This window comes from Cheilinus undulatus, linkage group 23 (assembly GCF_018320785.1).
Source record: "Cheilinus undulatus linkage group 23, ASM1832078v1, whole genome shotgun sequence".
Lineage (NCBI taxonomy): Eukaryota > Metazoa > Chordata > Actinopteri > Labriformes > Labridae > Cheilinus > Cheilinus undulatus.
Window position 1 is genome coordinate 6,537,435 of NC_054887.1, and position 26,596 is coordinate 6,564,030.

Sequence of the window (26,596 nt, forward strand, 5' to 3'; positions counted from 1 at the left end):
GATTCAAGATTGTAACATTAACTTTACAGCAGAAAAAGGAACTTGTTATGGATTGAGAAGGAAATAAGGGAACAGTAAAAAAGGTAAATGCTTGATGTAACAAGGTGTAGGTCAGCGGTGGTGGACTCATTTTACATCACTGCAGGGAGACGCTACAGTAGCTCAGCTAAACAGGGCTGAAAGCGATAATAAAGCATGCAATTCATTGCAAAAGAAAAAAACATGCATTAATTGTGAATCTTAGTTAATGGTGATTAACGCACTTATTCTTGGCAACCCTGGTTTCATAACATGATAAGCCATGTTGCTTTAAAAAACGTTTGCAGATGACCTCTGAATTTTTGTTAATTTCTTAACTGCAAGTAATTGCTTCATCAATTTTTTCTAGCAGCACTTAGCACTTTATCGTCCCTTTCAGCACACTTTGGTTAAGAAACTGCAGCGTCTCCCTGCAGCCCGATTGGAAATAAGTCCACCACTGCTCCTTAATGTCTTATATTGGTTTTAAAATTAACCCACGGTATAGTAGACAAGTTAAAAATCATTTGCACTTAGTGTTATCAGTCACTGACCTTTCAACAGTGTCCTTATTTCCCTCTCAATCCATAACTACTTGCTTTTTCCATGTTCAAGTTCATGTTCTAATCTTTGATCTAACTCTTAAAGCTGGTCTGTATCCCAAAATGACGCACAAAAGTTTTAAATGCAAAATACCAGAATTTCAAAATGCTATCAAAAGGGTTAGTAATTGTGATTAAAAAGTTTAATCTTAGACAGCCCTATTTTTTTACACAAGATATTATCTCAATCTTACCTTCGGATGCAGTCATTATAGGTCAGACTAGGCAATATATTAAGTTTTGAAGATAAATAAACATCTTTTTAAACAAGATATTGGGTAATTTATTGTTTTTATTTGTCAAAATTTACAGGAAAACTCCTGCTGATGGCAACATCTGGGAGCCCTTTTCCAAATGTTGCTAACTTATTTTTTGCAATTTAGAAAGTGGGCTCTCTCTTTTGGTTAAAACAATATGACTGAAGGTATTTAAGTGTCTCTACTTTTTGTTGCTACTGACCTTTGAAATAATGGAAATTTATCAAAATATGGAAATATTGCCAATGTGTGAAGACTTTCAGCAGTGTTGAAGTTTTACGGCAATTTTTGATGACAAAAAGCCAAAACATTGGCAGTTACTCTGTGTATAGAACTTGTATTTTTGATGCAAAGTCAAACAGGTATCACAATTGTTGGAATTTTTTGTGTTACATTAAAGATTAGCATTCTTGGATTGTATGGCTACATCATAATTTTTCTATAAATGAATAAAAAATCAAGGAATAATGTTTGGGTATGTGCCATCCAAGCACCAGATTAAGGTATGTTCTGTAGTAAGGTGCTTCAAAATGTTTTGTTCACTCGAGATTATCACTTTTAGCACCATGGGTAGGGGCCGTATAGTGTTCTTTACCTGGGGCCTCTAGATTACTATGGACGCCCCTGACTTTATAATATCAAACATTTGCCTTGTATGCTCTTTACAATCCATAACAAGTTCCTTTTGCTGTGGTTTAGTTTGTTATAATCTTCGATCTATCTGTAACAGCAGGCCTGTACCAAAACAGAAAATCCAAAATGGGACAAAAACAGTTTTAAGTGCAGAATGGAAGAATTTAAAATGCAATTAATGGCATGCATTTATTGGCAATTAGCTACAGAAATCCTCAGATTAATTTCAATTAAAAGTGTTGATCGTTTTACAGCCGTAGGTTTTTTTTGTTTGTTTGTTTGTTTTTGCAGTATGTCATTGCAGTTTTGTGCTCCAGAACTATTTTCTCAGATGTACACAGTTCAAGCTATTAATGATTCCCTCTCCCCATTTCTAAACTCGTTCTCCCTGTATGCACCGCCTCAGTCGGTGCCCACCCCTGCAGCCCCCCAACCCCCACTCTGAGTAAACGTTGCACCACAATCTGTGCAACATTTTCCCACAAACTCAAAACAGTGAAAAATTATAGCAGTTGGCATGTTTTGTTTTCAGCTGCGCGCTCTGAGCTGAGGGCTTTTTTTGTACAGTTCAGAGAGCACATTCCTTAGGATTCAGCCGTCGTTGGTTGCCTGTAGGGGTCATTGGAATTCTGGGAAAATAAAAGGAAACAAAACAAAAAAAAAGCAGAGGAACATCCAGGCCATTTTGTGCCCTTTGTGCCTGCGGCGACAGACATTTACCTCCACGGCGCTCCTAAATGAGGGGAATCAAATTTTCTCCTCCTAATGTGATGTATGTGCTGTAAAAATGTCCAGCGCAATCTGTAGCTGCTGTTGTGGTATTGTTCCCACTTGCTGTACTTGTGTAACACCAAAAATCATCAATACTAATGGTCTCTAAATTATACGGATGCCACAGCATGTGTGCCTGGATGCAGACAGCTGAACGTGCCTCCATGAGAAATCAATCGTGTCAGGTTAACTGTGTGATTTACTCAGCGTTGAGAGCTCGAGCCTTCCAGGCACTGCACCTTTTAACTTGAGAGAGTGAGATGTGTGTTTGTGATGTGGTGGGTGGGGGTTGAGGGGGGGCTACGGCCTGTACTGTACTGTACCCTGCCTGTTTGTGCATGCACTAATATACACACACATGTGCTCTGGAGCTTCACAGCAAAATCCAGGTGCACTTTGTTGTTCCAAACTTTATTGCCTTCACCTACAAGCTGCACAGACAATACTTACGCAAGATACAATCTAGCCCACACATGTCCGCCCCGGCGCTAAATGTGCCAAGGAAGCATGAAAAAAATTTACAGAGGGATTTGGACTAATGGTATTCTTAACTGTTTTTTCTCTAGCCTCAGATAGCTGACATCGCTGGATTCCTTCCACTCCTGTGACGGACAACAACTGCAAGTTCTCTCCCTAAGGGTGAGTATTGGAACACGGCCCTTTTCATGTCCATCTGTCAAAGAATCCTTAACCTTGAGGAAGATTACATTAGCATTAACAGTGTCTTTGCAAGGATCAGCGCTGAAATTAACTGTAACCTATAGTTTCTCCTCAAGATCAGCCATCTTTCCAAGCCATTTTGTTTGACAGCGACTGTGTCTGTGGTTGTATTTAGCTTCACAGTGTTTGTATGATTGTGCTGGCTAGCGGAGGTCAAAGGGGCCCCCATTCCCCCCTCAAATGTAACAAATCTTCATCTTGTCCACCTTGATAGAATTCCCCCTCCACTGGGCAACCTCTCAGGTGTGCCTGTTTGGTTTTCACACCCCAAGGATTTTCAATCTACTCCAGCTTAGAAGTTATGATATGCATTATGGCCGACAAATGTGGGCAAGCTTCGGTATCAGATTTCGTATTTATTTTGTTGATGTCTTAATTGAGATTTGTAGCTGAACAAAACAGAAAGGGTGCAGAAAGGTTATATCTTCTCTCTACAGTAGCAGAAATGAAGTTTGCCTCCTATTTCAAGCCCTAACGTCTACTTTCTCTTTTTTTTACAGCATGAAATATGCCAACTCTGCATCCGTAGAAAAAAGCAGACGACAAACACTGTAAAGTCCAAAGTGGTGAGTGAAAACAGTTTCCATTGTTCTTGCATGCCTGGAGTTGTGTGTGTTTTTCCCCTCGTATTAATGTGTCCACTGTAATGAACCACATCAGTCACGTAACTGTTGGGTTTGGCTTTATCATAACACACACTGGGTGCTGAAATGACAAACAGCTAACCCACATACAAGACAAGTAGACATTTTTGTCATGGATGTTGATTTTCTTCTCTGGAAGATGTTATTTGATCCCAGTAAGAAGAAGGAAGTCTTGCAGAAAGTGGATCATTTAAGGTTTTGATATTTGGGGCTTTAAATAGTAGGTGGAAATGTTTTTCTGTTTAAAAAGCTCAAAATCTTCTAGCTTGGGGAGAATAGGAGTGTCATGGTTAAATGCAAACACCTTATACATGCACTGCAGTGCAATAAATATTTAACATTGTCCTAAATATGAACTTTTTCTGCATATTTGTCCAGGACCATACGTTTTGCTTTTCATGTTCTTCTTCCAAAGAACAATGCCAATTAAAAACTTTTATACTTAATTTCTCAACCATTTGTTATGCAACTTTAAATCTCAGACACTTTCTGCTACTTTTTGGATGTAGAAGCAAAAAATAGTGATCATCAATGTTGGTTTCATAATAATGAGGACACTTTCAGAACAAATAGATCTGGGATGGGCAACTTTGGTTGCTAAAGGAGCTACATAAATGTTATTCCCAGAGCCAGAGGCCAGGCCAGAGTTTACAATCATGATAACCTATAATTTATTAAAAAGAAAAAATGTACAGCTTGCATCGCAATTCCTTAAAGCATTGGTTCCCAACCCCTTGAAGCCTTCGCTATTCTTCCTGAGGCGAAGCTAAGCCCTCCAAGACCCATGCGAAAAAGTTGTTGAAAAAAAAAATCGAATGTGTAGCATGTAGGTGCTCATTCATCCAGTTCATGGTTATCCAAATCTTCATCAAGGAGGCAACCTCAGTCAAGTCCAGTTGCCCCCTTGAGGAAGTGTTGGTCAGAAATCAACACCCATTTAAGTGTTTAAGTAATGAAACCCCAAGAAAATGGCTCCAAGCATTTTTTTTCCTCACCAAAATACCATAGTATAAGCTTTTAACAAGTGTATTATGATTTTATTTGATTAGTGCAAATCTTATTTTGACAACCTCAGAGCAGACGGAGCCTTGTGCCCCTTCTGAGGTCTTTGCCACTCCCCAGGTTGGAACCCACTGCCTTAAGCCACCATTAAGGGGCCGTCCCCACAGAGACCTATTTAGAAGTATCTGCAAATGTTTATTTTATTGGGGCTACTTTTTGAAAGAGGGTCCAAGAGTACCTTTATGTCACCCCTGCGTCTCCATGTTTACAACCAAGCACATCTTTTCTGAATCTGCTGCACAGTTAATCAAAAATTTGATTGAATTGAAATATGACCTGCAATTTTCCAATCGCAGATGTCAGAGTGCAATACTTCTTTAACCTGAAATGTGCAGCAGAGATTTTATTTTCTCTACATAATGGAAAAATTCAAGTATCTTTTTTTACATAGTTAACAAAAATTCTACTTTTCTTGTTTTTGTGTTTTTTGTAAAACAAGAATGACTTGAAAAGTAATCCTCCCCATTTCAGCATTTGGTATAAAATCTGCAGTATAAGCCAAAATAATTGCAATAACATATTTCCTCAAAATCATCCATCCCAAGTTTAATATGTATGATATTGTGCTGGTTATAATATAGGTTAGAGTGAATTATGTTTCGTGTTGGTTCAATAATTAAAAAGATGAGGAACCTTAAATAATTGCAAATTAAATCACAGTCGCAATATTGGGGGGAAAAAAAATGCGAATACATTATTTTTGCAAATTATCACAGCCCCCTTAGCCTGCATGCGCTAACCCAGCCAGCAGGTTATAGTAGCGCTGCAGAAGCTACTGAGCTTGTTATGGCTCTTACAGCAAAATCTTCTACTCCTCTACCACTACTGTGAGCAAGAAATCATGGTGAACAGCATACGCCACATGTTCTTAGATCCACCACTGAGTGTAACCAGAAGAGCCAGGAGAAAGTTCTCTTACATGCCCATCAGACATTTTTCAGAAACGAAAAAGAAATGGATCATTTTCGTCTATGTGTGGATAAGGCCAGCATGAGAATAGATGTGCCATCTTCTTTATAGGCCTCAACAGAATTAACACAAACTATTAGTTTCTAGCAGTAATGTTAACTTTAGCTTGGGCTTTTGGTTAGTGAGCATGCAGATCTGTGTGGCTCTCGGAAAGTCCTAAAGTTCCTGCTTTTTACTCTCACAAATTCACTCTGAGTTACTTTATTTTCCTGCCAATGCTCAAAAATAGCCACATTTGGCTGGTAGTGGCTCCTAATTCCCCGCCACGATAACAAATGATGGATTAACTTACATAAGCTCAGTAGACTTTATTATATTCTTCAACTAGGATTTTGCAATTCAAATGCTGCCATTTTAAGACCTCTGTTAGTTCAGTTAGTAAATTTCCATTGCTTACTTTTGTTGGATGTACACCTTTATGCATTTATCAAGTCAAATGTTGTCATAGTGGAACACTAGGTCATATAAAACAACATGAAATGAATCACTGATCTCAAAAAGGATATCTCCGTTTGTTAATTTTCAACAAATTCAACAGTCAAATCGATCCCACATGTTCCTTTTTCTTGGACTTGATCAGGAGCAAACAGCATCCTTTCCAAGCTAATGAAACACGGAGAGGTTTGTCACCAGGTCAGTCCACAAACGAGTGCGAGGAATCTCAGGTCACCTAATGGGCATCGCCAATTACATCCAAGGGCTGACTAATGTGGCTTTTCTGCTGTTTGAGCGAAAGTCATAAATCTGTTCTCTGCATGTGCAAACACAAGACAGCGCTGTTAAACTTCATCCATAAACAAAGTTATGATAAGGTTTGAGTTTTCGGTGACTAGTGTCTTATGTTTGTGTGCATTGAATTTTAATATAAGGTGAGTTCTGTCAATCAATCCATCATGAACAACTGCATTAGAACTTGTTTAATAGGCCTGTCAAGTGAATATAAAAGGGTGATTCTTGGTTTTGAAATTGCTGTCTTTTTCTGCCAATTAAGGCCATGAGTTTATTTAGATATCCCACCCCCAATCAAAGAGAAAAAAATCTCTTTATCTTCCGTGAAGTAGCACCCCGAAGGCCTAGAAATGATTAAAGCTCGTGGGCAGGAGCAAAGTTGCTGGATGTCTTGGCTGAAGCGCCAGGTCTACCTCCCTGAGAGTCCTATCTTCCCAGAGTGAAGCAGAGTCCAGATTTCCTCTTCCACCTAAAAGAGATTTAAATATTAGTTCTTAATTTGTCTCGTATTCAGTTAAATCTTCAAAGATGAACTCTTACTGCATATCTGCTGGCCTAAAAAAAAAGTCCTTCTAATCATCGCAAAAAGTGTAATTGCCCCAACACTGCGAGCCGTGCTTCCACTGTAGACATATATAAAAAAATCTACAGCAATTAGATATATCTTTGGCTGCAGCCGTCTGCGCACATTTCCAGTTTAAAATTGATTTCTTGTCATAGATCAGAGACCTCTTGTCATTCCATTTCCAGTCCTCAATGGTTCCTGCAAGCCCGCTAAGTGTCGCCCCTGTGAGCGGGCAAACAGGGGGAACCTCCACGGGTCTTTACCCCGGGCACTGGGAGCCGTCGAGGGGGTAGAAGCAGAAATCAAAGGGACTTGGATCATTCCCCATTGGCAGCCTCCATTGTCTAGCTGATTTGGGATTGGCTGGAGAAGGTGAAAAACTGCAGGGATGGAGTATGGGGGTGGATGGAGATCAGGCAAAGCAACTCCTTTTTTTTTCTAATCTTTATCCACCATTAACCCCAGTGCCCCAGTGTGTGGCTAAGATCAGGGCCATTGGTCAATCCCCCATTCACCGCCACCCAGAATATTTTAAAGTTAAGCCCCCTTCGCTTAACAAAAAGTCTTACTCATCAAAGGTTTACTTTCCCCTCTCTTCCTTCCTTCCTTTTCACTCTCAGTGCGCCCTTCTCTCTATGGTCCACTGTTTTGACTTCACACTTAGGCAACGAGAACTTTTGGAAGTTCCCCAAGTTTCCATATTCTCATTTAATGAGGTTTGGTTTTGGGTCTGATCGTGTCTCACTGTGAGCAAATTGGAGCACAAGCACACCGACCAGTGACTTCCTGGCCTTTGCTGATCCCTGGGATTATGTGCTGTCCTGTTTTGAAGTAAACTCCAAGAGTTGTATTACGTTATTTCCGCAGAGGAAATATTTTTCACACCTGATACATACACACTGCAAGATTTTTTTCTTCGCTGATGATAATGCGTCATATGTATCTAATCAAATATTGAAAATATAACAATAACAGGGCTGAATTCAGTCCAGATTTCTTCATACTCCATATGGTGGTGAGGAGTGATGACTGGGGGACAGAATAGAAACAGTGAGGAGTGAGGATTGCTTAGAGAGTGTTTGTTCAGAGTGCACTGTTACCATGAGAATGGATTCAGAAGGTGGGGAGGCTCAGAATGAGTGTTGCCATCAGTCCTTAAGGAGGAGATAAAGAGGCTCAATGAGGCTATTGATCCTAGGGGCTGCCATTCTTTCTTCCCCCCCTCCCTCTCTTGTTTGTCAAAGTGAATCTGTTTTTCTGTTGAATAATGTGAGATTTTAACAGGGGAAAAAAAACTATTTTGCCCTCTGTATGCTCACCCCTATAGCGAAAGTAAAGATGATGGATACTTAAGAAATGAGTGATTGCAAATACTGCATTCACCACCTTAATTTCTATAAACTAGCAGGGCTCTAGTGTTTCACGTGTTATTCTTTCCCTGCGCTTTAATTGGAGAAATCTTGGGTGCGGAAGCCGGAGCCGATGGCATCTCTCCAAGAGCCTGAGATTATTGTGAAACTCAAGCCGAGGCAGGCATGACATCAGAGCGGCCTGACATTAGTTTGAACCCCTTATTTCAGGTGGGAAGAATTATGAGTGGCTTCACTCGCAGGTGATCGTGTCCAATGAATCGGTCGCACACAGTCCGCGCATTCTTCTCCCGAGGTCTAAATGCTGATTGTCTTGACAGATTGAACTCGTGTGTTATCACCAAGCTGTCACGCAGTCTCATTTTTCAGCCTGCACACATAGCTCGTAGTTTATTTTAGCTTTTCACAGTCCAGAGTTTTATAGGCACACAATCATTATGACTCTAACTGAATGCACCTTTACAAACTGGTGATCCTTCTTTGTTTTAGAGAAGCATTTCTATGTCAAAGCATATAGAATAACTTGCACTGCCAGCAGCTCAAGCTACATGTTTCTGACATTTGCAAATTGCTAATATTATCTTAGTATTGCATTTTTATGTGGGCTACACTGACAGAAATTCTTGGATAAAGTGTGCCTATGAAATGTTTATACCTCCTTGGATGTTTTACAATTTTATTGATTTTATAGATCAATCATGATCAATGTAATTTTGCTTTTTTGACATTTTAACATAAAATGTGTAATGAAATAAGTGACAACATAAATATTCACCCCCTTCAAGTCAGTATTTAGTACTCTATTTAGTAGTCAGCTTTGGCTGCAATCACAGCACTGAGTCTGTGTGGATAGGTCTCTGTCGGGCTTGCACATCTGAACACTGAAATTCTACTCCATTCTTCTTTGCAAAATTGCTCAAGCTCTGTCAGGTTGCACAGGGATCTGTCATGAATAGCCCTTTTCAATCTAGCCACAAGTTCTCTATTGGATTAAGGTCTGGTCATTCACCTTGTTTTCCTTAAACCATTTCTGTGTAGCTTTCGCTGTTGTCTTTGGGTCATTGTCTTGCTGGAAAATAAATCTTCTCCCAAGCATAGCTGAGTGAGATTGTCTTCCAGGATTTCCTTATAATTGCCACTTTCATTTACCCGCTACCTTTATGAGTTTTCAACGGCTGTCTGCCAAGAAGCATCCCCACAGCATGATGAGCTTTGACTGGTGAAGAACCCGGCTAGCAGTTGTTGTCTGCAGAGTCTCTCCCATCTCAGCTGCTGAAAGCTTGTAACTCCTTCAGAGTAGTCATAGTTGTCTTGGTGGACTCTCTCGCTTGTCTTCTTCTTGAAAGTCACTCAGTTTGTGAGCATGGCCTGATCCAGGCAGATTTACACGTGTGACATATTTCTTCCATTTTTTGATGATGGATTTAACAGAACTCTGGGGGATGTTCAGTGCCTTTGAAGTGTTTTTGTATCCATCCCCCGACTTCTACTTTTCTGTAACCTTTTTTCTCGGTTGCTTGGAGTGTTCCGTTGTCTTTATGGTGTAATGGTAGCAAGGAACACTGATTAACCAGTGACTGTACCTGCCAGACACAGGTGTCTTTATACTCCAATCACTTGAGACACATTCACTGCACTCAGAAGATCCTCGTTTAAGTAATTTCACTAATTATGAGACTCCTAGCACCAAATGGCCGGACCTTTGTTGAATTAGGCTGTATGTACAAATTAATCTGTGGAGTTTAATGCAGGACCAATAGACCAACGTTAACTGAAGTCTTTTTCTCTTTTCAGCCTCATTACTGAAATTTTAAAATGTGTTTCAAGGGCTTAAATTTGTCTCCTTATTCATCCTTAAACTTTAAAATTTTTGAATTTTTGGCCCAAACTACTTATTTTCTCAAAAATTTCAGGATAACAGATATCGGCAAAAATCCTTCATCTTACATCCTGTGTAGTCAGTGGACAAGACAGTTTCTTTTCTCTTTCCTTATAAAACCAGGCGTCTAATTGGACATCGCGGTGTTCCTGTACAACTATAAAAACACAGTTCTTTGTCCTTGGATGCCTGGCTACCTTAGGTTTTATTTAACTGTATGATTGATCTGCTGAAAGTTAAGGTCTTAATTTACTTTACAAAAAGAAGGAAGAGAGAGTGGGGTTATATTCACCACTAACTGAACGTTTGTCAGCTTTGTAATATAAGGTAACAACACGTGGTGGCAACTGTAACAGCACAGCTTCATCATGTGGCTTTATTAGCATAACATTACATCTTCACACATTTAAATAAAAGTGTTTCTTCCTGGGGGGAAATCATCAAGAAATTCTGAAAAAGACGGCATTTTTCAGCTGAGATAACCCATTGTCTGTTTGCTCCCTACTGATTCCTGTCACTAGTTCACTCTTTCTTCCAATCAGCAGGTGGAAATACAGAGATTCATGCTGACTGTGATGTCACAAACATAATGTCTGCATACATTATCAAGTTACAATGAAGTAAAATAAATTTTATGGATGGTTTGTTCACTTCAGGACATCGTCTTTTCTCTCTTCTGCTCTTTGTCCATCTTTGTAACAGACACTAATGCTGACATGTACACTACAATGCAATGATAAAGGGACTTAATACTCATATTTGCTGACCGGTGAATTAAACAGGCCACAGGAGTTGAGGCCCTGACAAAGTGCAGAGTAGCGACACCACTTCAATACAAACATCCTGCATCTTTTCTCGGGTTTAAGATATGTTGTTTCCAAGTTATTTGCAGTGTAACCACAGTGAAGCAATCAGAATATAACTAGGTCTGTGTCTCTCTGCCTGCATTGCTCCTCTCTGTCACCTGCTGCACGACTCACTTTTTTACTCTTCCTTTATTCCCTTTTCAATCCATGACAAGTTCCTTATTCCATAGTTAAGTCCATGTCATCATTTTTGATCTTCTGAGGTTCCTTCAAAATAAAAGCAAGTTCTCTAACCAAACAGGAAGTCTGTTACCCTTAGTTTTTGATAGTTCTAAACAATTTTGAATGCAAAATAGTGGAATTTGAAAATGAAAAAAAAAGGAGGAGTTATTATGATTAACTACAGAAATTCTGAGATTATTTGCAGAGGATTTAAATTACTTAAAACAGACCTAATATTTTAAATTGGATATATAAGGATCTAAAAAGTACTTGTCTTTCTTAAGATGACACTGTTATTGTCTCATAAGTAACATTTTTAAGATTTCTGCATGTGATTGTGTCTTCCTCCGCTCTCACTCATTCATTCTTTTGTTTTTTTGTCTTAAAGTTTCAAATCAAACCACACGGTCACAGCCACTGAAAAAGCTTTTACTCCAGAGGCAACAAGCCAACTCCTTTGTTCATAATGATCACTTGATCGCGGCTTGAAAAGGGATACAGGCAGCGGCTAAATCCTACAAGCACTTGGAATCTGACTTCCCTGCCACAAACCACAAGCGGAGACAGTGCAGCCGTTACTACCTGGTTGGAGGCGAAAATGGGCAGAAAGCATCATGGAGAAAAAAACCACACACATACACACGCTCACTCAAACTCCCAGCATGCTCGATTTGGGTCATAGAGCTGACAGACAGTGGAATGCGAATGTGTGTATGTTGACAAACTCCACTGCACTCTGAATGGGGTTTGTGATTACACCTCATCATGCGTGCTGCATCGCTCCTGTCCCCGGCCTCCCTCTCCCTCTCTCACCACACTGCCTCTCGGGCAATCATGTGGTCACACTACCTGACTCCTCGCCGCTCAAGAGTGCAGTTGACAAAAACAGCCCGAGGCCCGTCATGTGGAAAAGATTCAGTCGGCACACAGCATACATTCTAACCCGTCTACCCACCCAGCCAGCTACTCCTCACTTTCTCCCACTAAGTAACCGAAGCACCCGGGTGTTTCCTTCTTCTGCTCACCTGTGAAGGGAAATGGCACGGCTGTCCGACTATGTGTGCGCGAGAGTGGATATTTTTCCCTCCCATACTCTGTTTCTCTTTGTCAGTCCGGTTGCACTCCTCATGTCATGTAACATAAAGCTAGCGGTCAGTGAGAGCTCTCAGCTGTCAGTCAGCCCGGTGGTCCTGGCCTGTCGAGCTGCTCACCTGTGTTTATTGGACAAGACCTGCTCTGTGCTACCCAGGGAGAACACCTTGTCTCCCTCCCTCCCTTTTCACTTTTTTTGTATATTTCATTCCCTTTGTCTCCCCTTTTTCTCACTTTTGTTTCTCCTCTACCTCTCCTCCCTGTTCCTCTCCCTGCTCTCCTGTTCCGTTGATTTTCTTCTGGCTTTCTTCTTCCCTGCTCCTCTTTCTGTTTCCCCTCTCCTCCTGTCCGTTTTTATTTTGTGTTATTTTTTCAGGACCTCTTTGTCAGGTTTAAAGCGGCCGACTCCATAGCTGCGGTGCTCATCTCTTCTCTGCACCTGGCTGAGCACACGCGCACGGCGCCGCTAGACGACTGATTGAAACTTGTGTCTCAAAGTTGCTAATGCTCACTGAAGCATTATATTGTAGATAAAGTAAATAAACTAGGTTACCATGGGAGAAATCTCTGGAATAGACTGCAGATGCCTCACGCACACACTTGTTAAGCCTTGCACAGGCTTTTCACATAAACAGACACACATACATGGAGCGAATGAATGGGAGTCGAGGTGTCGGTCATGCTGAAGTGCGAGTGGGGCGGGGAGATATTTTCTATGGCTCAGGAATTTCACAGGTTTAATGTTTTTTGAGGAGCTCTCTAGAAAAGTAACAGTTGGATTCAAGAGTGGACAGTCAAGTGGCCACTTGTATTGTCAGTCAACACATTGTATACATACCCTGCAAAATTCATCTGAGCAAGTGTCATTTAGTGAGGAATATCTAATTACACTTATACTAAGCCACATTTGCATGAAATGTCCACAAAAACACATTATTTGTAGCTATATAAAGTAAAACATGAGGCCAGAAATGCTAGTGATGAGTAAAATGCCGGTGCATAAGGCAGAACCTTGCAAACAGATGTATTGTTTGTGCCGAACCAAACACGGCTTGGACCAACCAGCATTGTTTGGTCCAAACTGTGTTTGGTTTGTGAGTTGTGCTTTGAGCTAATAGCAATGGCTACCACTAGAGTAGCAGCTAGCTCTAATGTAGCTATAGTAAAGCGGCAGTTTGATCAGAAGACTACATTTCATTATTAAAGTGAAAGCAGTCCATTTTTATTGGCTCACAGAAAACTCTAAAAAAAAATTAGTTATGGCCCACATTTGAAGCTTTTGCTTGACTGTATTGTACCTCTTGGTTCCAGCACAAGGCACCATGCTAATTCTGTAAACAAACATTTTGACAAGAAAAACTTGTTGATTTGAGTTTCTTGTGACTGAATTAAGACGGCACTGTAAGTGTATTAGCAACCAAAATAACCACAATGTCTTGATTTATAACTCCCTGATGGATTACGGAGTGAAATAGCAGTACCAGTGGTGTTTAGGGGCAGAGCCGTCGAAGCCAGGGCCTCCTTAAATTGGTTGCCTCTCTTAAGTCATTTAAAAGATTGGCTACTTGCCTGGTAAGCTATTAACTTGCCATTTAAGCATGCCCAATCCCTAAGCATATCTTACCCATCATAAGTTTGGTTTTTCTAACTTTAATATCCTCTAAGCAGGGTTTATGAAAGTGGCCCTGGAAAGTAGAAAATGTTTGGACACCACTAATTAAGATAGTTAGAAAGTTGTTCACCTTTTTTTCCAGGCTTGGTTTAATTTGGCCAGGGCAAATGTAGGAGCCCACGACATCACCAGTCTTGCTACAACGATATAAAATCACCCAACAGTTCATCTCAGTAAAGTTTTTTGTTAACTGATTAACAGCCAGTTACAAGCTGTGTATTTATTCATTGTGTGGTCAGTTTTCCAAATCTATCAGCCACGGTGGCCTAGGGGTCGTTTAAAGTATCATAGTGGAGAGATTTGTGCCAAAAAACAGTAAATTAAACCCAAACTTCTCTCAAGGCTCTGGCACAGCCAGGCAGCTGCACTCTGATCAGGAAAAAAATAATTTCTTGTGAGTGGGCGTGGTTTTAGCTCATTCAGCAGACACGCCCACACCATCCTAGAGCATACTGCCTTATTTTTCATGATTTTGGAGTTTGATTTTTTAAACTTGCAGATGTTTTTCATGACTGAAATTTGGCCTGGTGGAACAGAACGCACTGGTCTGTCATACAACAAACCTAAAATAGAGATTTTTTAACCACTTTACAGGGACTCTAATTGTTTTCATTGGAGAATTCCCAGCATAATGGGTCTACTTGCCAAAAGATATATCTTTAAACTATTCATTATTGCACTCAAGATAAAAAAGAATGAAGAGGATCTGTTAATTTTGAGAAATTTCAAGTATAAAAATTTGTTTATTTGTCACTTCATAACTTCTAAATAATTTAAAGCTTAGACTTTTTAAGGTTATGGTGTAGAAAATAGCTATTTTTCTGTATAAATTCCCACCAAATGGAGCTGTTTTCCTTGCACAAGTACTGCAGTTGAGATCCTTATTGAATGATACTTCTTACTGGGACTGATCATTAAGGAAATACTTATTTTAGCCCAGAATCATCACATTATAATTATCATCAGGACTTGGAAGAGACATTTCTGGGCTATCAAACTGCAGTTTTCAGTTTGGTTTCTTGTTAATGTATGACTTAAAAATGTCATACAATTATTTCATTTAAAACTTGGAATTTTTGCATTTATGTCATCAAAATGTACAACTTTCTAAACTTGGAAATTTCCATTTTTTTTCTCATAAATCCACAAATATTTAAACTCTGAAATTATGAGTTTGCGTTCTTGTAAATATCTCCCATTACACAAGTTTTTCTTCAAAAATTAAAGGATCCTCTTTGATTTTTTTTAACTTTTAGGTTACCCTGAATACACTGTCAAACATTGTCATACATCCACGCCCCCCTGAGATCTTTGGCGCCCCCCAAGGGGTGCCGGCCCCCAGCTTGGGAACCAGTGCTTTAAGTCATTAACTAAACCGCAGTCGAAGGTGGTTTCTATCATTTCTACTTCTTTTATTCATCATCTTTTCTCTCTGACTTCTGCAGTTCTGCTTTTCTTTTCAGAAGTTCTTTCAAGCCGTCACTTTTCAGTCCAATTCAAATGATTTTTCTGGAGAGAGTTATTAGCTAGTCTACTTTAGCATATTGGTTAAATGCAAAGAGCTGACTCTTTTTGGCTACTGGGCTTGAAACCAGCGTCCACCGAATGATCCCTCAGTTTAGAGAGCCAGCGAGGCAGCGGACCGCATTTATATTTCCACCTGGTATTATATAAAACTCTCTTGTGTCTGCTGTGGTTCCTTTCTGTGCCGTAAAGTGGTATAGGTGACATGGTAATACATTTGCATTGTGCCCAGTGATAAATACCCCACCAGGTCTTACTCAGTCTGCTGCCTCCGAATGTGTCCGGACAGCGGCTTTATTGTCAAAGGCACGGGGGTCATTCAAAAACTCACTCTCCCACCCTTCTGCCTTTTGTCAAATATTTCCGCGCGGGTGATAGTTTTCTCATTTATTTAGTGAATAGTCGGCGGGCGAAGAAGAAAGAGAGTTTTTACATTATGGAAATGATGGAATGGGTTATAATCTCCCACATATTCATCACAGCAGACATTGGACCCTTGTGATACCGTCCTCCATTTGGCCATTGTTCCGGGTCTCTTTTCGCATACTGTTCCCCTCAATGGGCAGAGCAGCCTTTAATCCTGTCTCTCTTTGGAATGACAATGTTTACTAGCTATCATTCAATAAGGAGCCAGGAGTGTGACACACATCCCTCTGTCAGTAAACGCTCTGTGAATGTGTGGAACCAGATACAGAGGAGAGGTATTGTCAGCTCTCTGAGGTTTGGATTAAAGGGAGGGGATAGTTGAAAAACTGATGAGACACTCGTGCACATCAGAGGCGCTACAACAGAATTATTACTGGGATCTACTGGGGCTGGAGTGTTTACAGTGCTACTGTACTCATGATTTTACAATCAAATAAAAGTTTAAAGAATAGCTAAGTAAAGGTTATAAACCATATCAGGACCGACATTTCACTTCAACAAAATCAACCTGCTAGAGATGATAAAGTAAGGCATTCTCTAACATTACAGTACAAACAACATATCACTACTGCTGTTTAGCAGCTGCTTTCCATCTGCTGAGCATGATCGTCCTTGATATTCAGAACATTATCTCTCAAGGTTTATTTGAGAATTAATGCAGAAGCAGTTTGTAATAACTGCAATCTATTCAGCATTATTAAAACATAAGTAAAGCATTAGTGAATACTTTACTCATAATTTGAAAAGCATTTATAACTTATCTATATGTCGTTTAAAAACAGCTATAAATGCTTAATTGATGCATGAATAAAAAGGTATGATTACATCAGAGTAAGAGTTGGGGTTTCGGTAGTAAACACCAGTATAATTTCAACACATTGACGATTATTGGGATTGGCCACTCAGATATATTTGCTGACCATTTTCTCTCTTTTTTTTTTTTTTTTTTTTTAATTCATTTATGTCCGTCACCTGTGTGAAAGGAAGACATCCACTGGTGCAGTGATACTAAACGTCTTGCTCTTAAGCCTCATGTAGCTCTTTAAAGTCTTAATTTAAAATATTATTCCCCCATTCAAACCTTTTAAAAGGGAAACTTTGAGTTCATTATTGCATTAGTCAGTTTCCCACACCGATAAAGTCGGCTTTAATTGTCAACCTTTCTTTTTGTCTGTATATTTCCATTGCCCTTATTTACAATTTTTTGCCATTTTTTTCCTTTTTTGCCACTTATAATCCATTTTTACTGCTTTTTGCCAATTTTTGCCACTTCTTTGTACCACTTTTATTGTGTTTCTGCCCCTTTTAACCAGTTGTTGCCTCTTTATCCTGCTTTTAGCATTTTGTATTCTTTTTCCCTTTGTGCTAACTTTGCCACTTCTCACCCATTTAAGCTGTCTTTTGCCATTAAATCCCACTTTTGCCCATTTTTTCCACTCTGTGCCACCCTTGGCTGCATTTTGTCGTTTTTTTTGCCACCAGTATGTCTTTTTTTGTCACTTTTCACACATTTCTCCCCCCATTTTAGTCCATCTTCACTCAGTTTTTGCCATTTCATGCCTATTTTACCCATTTTTTGCTGCTTTTTGACCTATTTTACCAGCTTCAGCTTTTTTTTACTGCCACTTGACCCATTTTTTCATCACTTTTTCACCACTTAGATTGTGCTTCTTGCAAAGGTATTTTTCAACATTTGGCTCTTTGGTTGACCAGGGATGGGTAACATTGCACAGTGCATCTTTCTCATCATGTTGAGATGCATAGCCTAGTGTTAAAAATCAAGCTTCATATGTCACAGTTTTAGTAGTTTTCTGCAGCTTCTTGCTGCCAGTATCTTTCTGTACTTCTACACTGTAGGATGGTGGTTGTTGTATGCTCCTCCAGTAACCAAAATCATTTTGCACATGCAGCTCAGCTGTTCCGATCACAGAATATCAAAGGAAACTTTTCAAAACTGAGTGGTGATTTTAGCGTCTTCTACAACATGCTGCTGATGAATACTATCATAAAAGTAACCAAAAATCATCAAAATAGAAAGAGGCAGGGTGGGATGACCATCTCTTGCCCCCTAGTACAGAGTCATGAATGCTGAATGATGCACTAATGCATCATTAAAGCATGATGCTATATTTATAGATGACATATAAATGAATAATACATGATAAGTTAAGCTAAGATGTTTTATTTGTAGTTTACTAATGCTTTATAAAGCTCGGTCCACACCAGCACAGCAATGGCATGGTGTGTCATGTGACGCCCCTTGATTGCCACTCCTAGCACAAGCCTGCAGCAACGTATCACAGTGAAACTTCCCATCAGCCACTGCTGGGCAAGGTGCTTGATGCCAGAAGCAAGAGCCCCTTCCTCCCCTAGCAATGCTACCACAGCAGCTGAAAAGTACTAGAAATAATGGGGATGACAATTTGGATGCCCATTGGATGGCACAGGTGTCTTTAAGTCTGAATTGCTTTACTTGTGATTCATTAATGCTGTAAGTGTGTAGCTGTTATGAAGCATTTCCAATGTGGATCATGAATATCATGATATTCCCAGTCGGGTCAACCAGTATTGTTTTTTTTAGGGCTGATATTGATTATTAGTAGGTCATGTGCCTGATAACCGAATGTTGGAACTGATATGCATTTATAATGATGTGCAAAATGAACTCAACGAGGCAAAAGTAAAATTGCATGATAAACTAGAGACGCTCTCGGAGAGCGCCGACCTCCGCCATCAGCTCTATCTCCCAATAGTTCAGAATCCAGAAAAAATTCCTGGATCCAGACGGTGATCCGGATCACTCCCAAAATCTAATCAGTTCTTCCTTCTGCCACTTCTGACATTTCCTGAAAATTTCATCAAAATCCATCCATAACTTTTTGAGTTATGATGCAAACAAACTAACTAATTAACTAACAAACTAACAAACTAACCATGCCAATCACATAACCTCCTTGGCAGAGGTTAAAAAAAATGAAGGAAGATGAAGAATTTAGCCCTAGCTCTATCAGCATGAAAAACGACACAGAGCAGCAGGAAAACAGGAAGTGCAGTGTGTATTTCATCCAATCCAGCCATGAAACTCACTTGGCAGTCGTGCCGACGTTCAGTGGGCTTGAGCGTGGTTTCTACGGCTGTGTACCGAGGAACATGACCCTAACCATGACCTGTCTACGGCCCAATAAGCTCCTCCCAACTGGGCAGATGGATTTCTGACACATTTGATATTTTGGTTTATTTTTTCCTTTAAAAAATTGTCAGACAGCATCTTAAATCTTCATGACAACAGCAGGAATGACTTTCTAATGTCCCACACCCCCGCTATAATAATACATCCCTAATAGAGAGTGAGAGAGAGGGCATTACTAGATACAACTTCCACCTCAGTGTGTGATACTTTTTCAAATGAAACTCCACAGATTTTTGTCACAAACCGTCCTGACTTCACTCGTACAGTGTGAGAGAGCAATCAGGTTGTGCACAACCATCAGACCGTAAAGTGTGAGCACATAAATCATGCACAAAGTTCATGCATTGTATGTGATTCAGTTGCAGTGTGAGCTAACATTCAGCCACAATACTGCTTATACAATACTGCTTTCCCACTAAAATTAGCATGTAAAAGCGGGTTTTTTAAACGTGGGTAAACCCGCTAACAATCGGCAAATGACTCCTTTCCCATTGCCAGCAGACCCTGGTCTGATTGCCAGCAGATGACCTGCGTGGCTGTTTTTTTTTTTTTTTTTGTTTCCTCTGGCACGTCAAGCTGATGCCATCACGTTGATGACATCGTCACCAGCGCGCTGAAACACAGCTAGGTAAACAATGGAAAGGAGCGTGGAAGCCATGGACACGGTGGTCAACTGTTTTCCGTACTTTGTACTTTTGTCCCTCTTTCAAAATATACAAACTCAGCGCAGACTGAACGACATTCGAGCGCTGATGATACGAAGGCATATGGAATGGCTGGAGCCAATCAGAGGCGAGCCGATAAAAACCCGTGTCCATTGCAGGGTCAGTCGACGCGGGTCTGAGTGCCGATTAGAGCCTTTCCCACTGCCGACAGGAGCAGTTTGTTAGCGTGTTTAAACAGGTTTTTCGGCCAATGGGAAAGGGGTACAGGAGACTTTGGAGAGTGAAAATAAAGCCAGAGAGAAAGCTGCACTTTACAGTGAAAACAAAAGTAGCACCCATTTTATTAAAACATGCTTATACCTTAAATTGACCGAATGCTAAATATCAGCATAAATAAACAGCCAGGAGGATAATCAGTCCAGCCCTAAAGCAAAGGGATAGCAATTTGGTAAATATCCACCAACAAGAAGTTTCCACTTTATTGACTCAGCCTTGTTTTTGCAATAGAAATATAAAGCAGTCTATAATAAACAAATTGGACATACTCAAATACACAAATACGTTTTCCCTTAATTGTTGACACTTGTTGAGCAAACACAGTAAAAGACAAATATGACTCTCTTTAGTTTGTAAAGGATCCAGTTTAATGCTTCCATATGTATGGTTAAAAAAAGTGACTATGTTGCACATAATTTCCAGAGGGAGGGGTTTATAGGGCTCAGTCTTCCTCAGTGTGAGCTCCAGACCTGCCTAGCCCTGCCCTCCCTTCCTCTCTAACCTCTTAAACCTTTAAACTTGTTCATCTGACTTCCCTGTCTCACCGTGTTTAATGTATACATTACAGTGCAGTTAAAAAATAAGCCCTGAACAGGCCTTTGGAGTTTGCCTGTCCATACAGCACACAGACACGGCAATGTTGGGTAATTATTGCCAGTAAGTAGGGATTAAGGTTGTGGATGTTGACAGTAAATTGGCTCTCAGAGCGAGTGTTTAACACACCTTTGTGTGGATCAGACACACTCTTGCAAAGAGTGAAGGTGTCTACGTAGCCCTCCCTTTCTTCTCCCGCTCTTCACGTCACCCTTGTCATGTATTTACGCAAATAAATACGGGCTTATGTTTTTCTTATCTTTTGGAGTAAAAGGATGCTAAAAAGCGAGCTAATGAGATTTCTAAATATTAAAACAGGAATCCAGGGGAGTGGATGTGTTTGTCTCGCTTTGTTTTCTGCTTCCTGCAAATTGTTTCTCCCGTCAGAGTCTTGACAGGATTAGTGCCATAGCTGCTAACAATCATTAGTGTGTTTTCACCATTGTGTCATGCACTGTTTTCTACCCCCCCATACTGCATGTGTCTCCTGCTTTCGTGCTGAGCAAGAAATGAAAAACAATCGCTCCGACCTCCAGCGACCCCTCCTGACGCACAGTCAGTTAAATGGTTTGTAAGACGTTTAATTACCAAATGGTATAATCGTTATTCATCTCATCATTAGATGTATGATATTAAGTGAATTGGCTCCCCTGGGTCCCTGTGTTTCACAGATCAATAGATTTAGATGGAGCTTGAAGGGGGTTGGGGGTGCGTGTGGGCAGTTAAAACACTTCTGAGCCCCCTGATAGGAGCGCGTGCATTGTTTGTGTGATGCACAGTGGTGACATTCACTCATTTTATTTCATTGCAATCAGCTTTTATATAGGTTTAATTATGCTAATTCCTACGTCTGCACCCAGGAATGGCAGTATGTCACTTTATTTCTTAATGGATTTACGGCTCCTGGGTTTATTTTGACGCTGAAAGGACATGAAACAATGGACAAGGTTACGGCACCGCACACTTTCCCGTCAGCAGAGTGCTTGCGTTTGCACTTTGGGACACTTTGTTGGTATCAAGCATTGTTTGAAGGCATTGTGGAGATTGCTAATGCAGCGTGTACACCTCAGAGGCCCCACTAGCCTGCAGCTTGATATCGCCTGTATTCCCAATGTGAATATGGCTGAGTGGTGATTGGGGACTCGCCGCACCACAAGCTGCTATTCACTGCAGCAGGCACTACCAGCCCGAGTTAATTGTCCATTATCTGCTATTATCTAAGCTCTACCCCTCTCTCCCTCTCTTTTATTCTCGTTATTTCTAGCAGTCACCACCAGTTTCACTCACTCAGTATGCTCTATCCACTCCTTTTTTTCTATCTACTCTGGCAACCTTATACCAGCGCTGTAGCAAAGTCCTGGAGTTCAAATAGTAATAATGATTCCCTTTGTTCCAGAGGTAGCTCAAACAGGAGTCTGAGCATGGAGTCAGCAAAGCATCATGTTCATTTCTTGTCTTATCATCTCGCTTGAGCTGAGATTTCTTGTGTCTAATACTCTCATACAGGAGGGAAATCTGAGGTGGAAAAATGTGCATTTGAATAAATAAAATCACACTTAAAGAGATGTGAAATGACCAAATCAGATGTATTGATTGCAGCGATTGAAAGTGGACTTCCCTTCCTTGATAAGGTGATGGATGTGTCTGCTGAGGTGTTTGAGGAATCCTCAGAAATTTCACTTGATGGCACTGTTTTCCTTTTTGCTCCAGCTGAAGCAACAGGGCATGTTTTATGTATGCCGGGCACAATGTGAAAAGCGTGGCTGTGCCACAGATCCATGCATCTTTTCCTTTTTCTCTCTTCCTGTCCCTGGGCACCCAGAACCAGGCAGGAACACTGACAAACAATAAAAAATCATGCAGCACACAATTTTTAAAAAGTCATTCCACTTCAGATAAAGCTGTTGAAAAGTGAGTACACATTGGCACACTTACTTTACTGTCGTTCATTAATTTTTTGTGTGTTTTGGAATATTCTTCCTTCTTTTGCTTTGTGCTTCTTTTCCTTTAAAAGTTTGAGGCTTTTTTTCTTTTCTGCATGTTAAATCCCTCCTGCCTTGGAAAATGTGATGTATATTTTAATGTAAATTTAAAATGAAAAAAGGAAAAAGTCGAATTCTGTCACTATTCAGGCGTTTAAATTAATTAAATTGTGTTCCTCCTGTGCTGCCAGGCGTTACTTTAATAATTGCATCAACAAGATGATACATACTATAAGGCCTGAAGTGTTTCTGCACTTCATTTTAATCCAAACCTTCCTCTCAGCTAATGCTTGATATAGTTGGATCTTCACCTGCAATTAGTCTGCAGATAATAGACCTGCACACATGCTGTGCATGCACACATGCACAAACCTAGCCTTGCATTTAAAGGGGCTTTTGTTTTGCAGATCTAACATTACAAGGGTACTTATAAAGTATTTAAAATTTAAGGACAAATGGTTGCCCCCTTTGTGCATTACTCTTCCTCCTGTCTTGGGGTTTAAATGGGGGCTGGATGGATGGATTGGGGGTGTGCAGGGTGGCGGGGATCAAGATCATATTAAGTGCTCAGCATTAGGAAGTGTTGGTCTGGTGGCCCCGCTCATAAAGACGCAATATATCACAGTGAAAAATAACCAGCGCTTGTATTTCAGCATCGTGCGCATCATAAATAAAGGTGTGCCACGTATAATTGAGCCTCGTGCATGGGGGTTGCGGGGGGGGGGCCTCGGCTGGAGATGAGAAATGGAAATCTGTGTACTGGTAAATAGATAATCACACAAAAGTAATTGAGGTTTTCAAACCCCAATCTAGTCTGCCAGCGTGAGCTCGTTTGCATGTTAATCACGTTGGTGATTTCCCTTCATCACAGGGAAGTCCGCGCACACTTCCATAACCAGCTTTTAATTGCATTTAAAATGTCACAGAGGTGGAACACATGTAATTTAGCCAGAACTGTGTCCAAATTAATGGCTACTACTGAGACGCTCCATTGGACAGGGTTGGAAATGAGAGAGGCCGTCCATTGTTTGGGTCTTTATTAGAGATGCCTCGCTTTTTCCTGTTTCTATCCGCGATAACATCTCTACCGCCGCTTTTTGAAGTGTATATCAAGACTTCCAAATGAAATCTGACAAGCATTTTGTGAACGACTTAACACTACAATAGATGCCAACTCTTTTTTTTTGCAAAATAAGCCAAATGGATGGATATTAAAAAACATCAAAGAGAGAGCGCACAAAGCCAAAGTGTTGGAGAAAGAAAGGAGCGAGTAGTTTATTTTCTTTCATCACCAGGTGTTCTGTGGCGTATAAATTACCCAGATGATGTTTCCATAACACAGCTTAGGGCACTCCAGAGAGGGGAAACCTGCAAAACAGACCTATTTAATTTTTCATTGAGGTGGACCATCAGGAGCAATAAGCCAATATTCCTCTTCCCCCTTTTTCCAGATGCCTTCCTCACCACTGCATCTCACCAAAACCAACCCCCCCCCCCCCTTAAAAAAAGTTCTGCCGAGACCTACATGAAAGGAAGGAACTGTTGAAATGTTAATTTTACCATCTGCTGTCGAGGCCCGCTACCTTTTCTTTCTTTTTTTCCTCCACCCTGCCTTCTTTTAATTCCCAGTAGTTCTGTTCTGTTTCATGAATGTGCTGCTATTTTGGCTGTTTGAAGTCACAGGGTCTCTGCGCGCATGGCTTCGACTGGCTGGAAAATACAATGCCACATGGCGGAGACTGTCCATTAGTTTCCTGTTTAAAGCCACAGCCCCTCCTGGTAAACCTCTGTTTTCTTCTACCAGTCCCTCGGCTCCAGTTACACTCCCATGCCCACCTCCAGTCTCCCCTTCCTCAGCCCTCACGTCTTTCGGGACCTATTTAGTCTGTTTGTCTTAATGCTGAGGATTTGAATCTCTCGTTTACAAGCCCCACATTATCGCTAGTTTTTCTCTAAGCTCTGAAAATCCAGAATTGAAACATGACAGATTATCTTTTTGTCTTCTCATCACAAAAGTTTTTAAAAGTCAGAAACTGCCAAGTTTGCTGTGAAGATCCTGCCAAATGGATAGATTCCATTGTGAGATTTGATAGTTGGCAATTAGGGTGAGACATCCTGTGTGCAGAGTTGCTTAGCATTTTCCTTGGCCGGGACCAGATTGTTTAGTCTGCTCTCATTGTGAGCTGTTTCTGAGCCACAGTTGACGGTTGTTTGCAGAGCGCTGTGGGGAAAATGTGAGCGGGGGCCAGTGCCTTTTCTCTATTTATTTATTTTTCCCCTCCGTCCTTGGAGCTGGAATCTGATTTGTGTTCATGTTTCTCTATTCTCTCTGAGCGGTTTTTAAGTGTGGCTGCTGAAATCTAGACTCTGTATGACCTCACTGCGCCGCCTGTGTTTCATTAATGACCAGCCCTGTGGTTTGGGGAGAGGAATATTTTTCATATGACACCGCCTTGCATTAGCGTGGAGCGGCAGCTGCACAACCACAAAACCATCCAATTTTGTGGCTTTGAAAGGTGTGAAAAGTTCAGCTCCCTATAGCGGGCATCGCATTTATAATTACAGCCTTTGTATTTAACAGTGCATGGATATGTGTCAAAGAGCGGAACTACCGAAGACTTGTAAAAGAACAAAAAGAAAATTTACCTACTAATGAAATCTCTCTTTCTCCTTGGCAACTTAAGTAAACAGCAGAGATGTATTACAAAGTAAGACGTTTACACACGTTTGGATCTGACACGCCGCACCTTCGTGAAGCCCCCTAAAATAACAAGCAAATTGGAGTAGGTAGAATTTTGACAGCTTGATCCATTCGTAATAAATATTTAAATTCAACACAGCTTTGCGATGTTTGGACCCTTACAGTCCCTAATACAAGCAAGTCTTTTTAAGCCCGTGCCACATCTGGCATAAGAGGTATTTCTCCACAGATTGATTGATTTCCCAGGCTTTGTTGGAAGCGACTCACCCAACCAATTGACTAAGAAGCATGCAACAATTCACAGACACACTCACTAAGCCTCCCCTCCCTCAAAAAAAGCTCAGACACTAGACTACTGTAACTCTGCTTGGTACCTTGCAGGATATTAAATATCCAAAAGGAAACCTCAGATTTGTCCCGTCCTAAAAACAAAGAGCCCTTGTGCAGCCGCCCTCTGCTTCCTCCCTTTCCCTTTTTAAACCCATACTGGTACTGTCATCAAAAGACAACACACCTCTGAATACACAAACATGTGTATATTTCCACATTATTCCCAGCCATTCATCACTGGTAGCATTAAGTGTTGTGTTGTCAGCTCGGAAAGCAGGAGGTGGAACAGGGGAGAGATTGAGGTTAGTCACCGAGGCTCAGGGAGAGCGAACAAAGGAGAAGATTACCTAATAGTCCTGCTATGTATTTGAAGTGGAGCCTGCTGTTTGTTTGGGGAGGTTTTCAGGGCCTGGATGTGCTGGGAGATGTCTCACAGGCAGCTTGATGGGTACTTTTAAGCTGTCAGAAACATCCCCTTTGCCATTCGTCTTCCTGGAGAGATGGCTACAGGCTTCGACAAGGGGCAGAAAGGCAAAACAGAGAGAAAGTTAATCAAGTTTCCCAGGTTCAGAGAGTAGAAAACGCTGCCTGTAGGTGTAGTTGAAGCCTGTGACAAGTGTTCGGAGTCACTGAGGCGCACTCTGGACTATTTTTGGGTCCTGCTCTTAATGAATTTGTGTGTTTGTACACAACAGTTATGCAGGTTGAATCTGAGACACGGTAAGAAGTAATTCAAAGTCACAGCACAAACAAACCACTTCATTAAGTTTGCATGATTTAGAGTAAGTTTAAAGTAAGTAATTATTTAAATTAACCTCCATTTGAGTTGTATGGTGCGTACATTTCTCTATAAAAAGTCATGATTGTTGTTGGGCGGTACAAGCCAAACCACCCGTT

The 26,596-nt window shown here is 40.7% G+C and overlaps 1 protein-coding gene across 3 annotated transcripts in view; it reads left to right on the forward strand.

Annotated features, from left to right (window-relative positions):
• Positions 1 to 26,596, forward strand: part of foxp2 (forkhead box P2) — a 160,275-nt gene that overhangs the window by 13,436 nt on the left and 120,243 nt on the right. For all 3 annotated transcript variants that reach the window (XM_041780762.1, XM_041780764.1, XM_041780765.1), the window contains exons 2-3: positions 2,848 to 2,920; positions 3,502 to 3,567. The gene's annotated coding sequence lies outside the window, so the exon portion shown is untranslated. The remainder of the gene's footprint in view (positions 1 to 2,847; positions 2,921 to 3,501; positions 3,568 to 26,596) is intronic.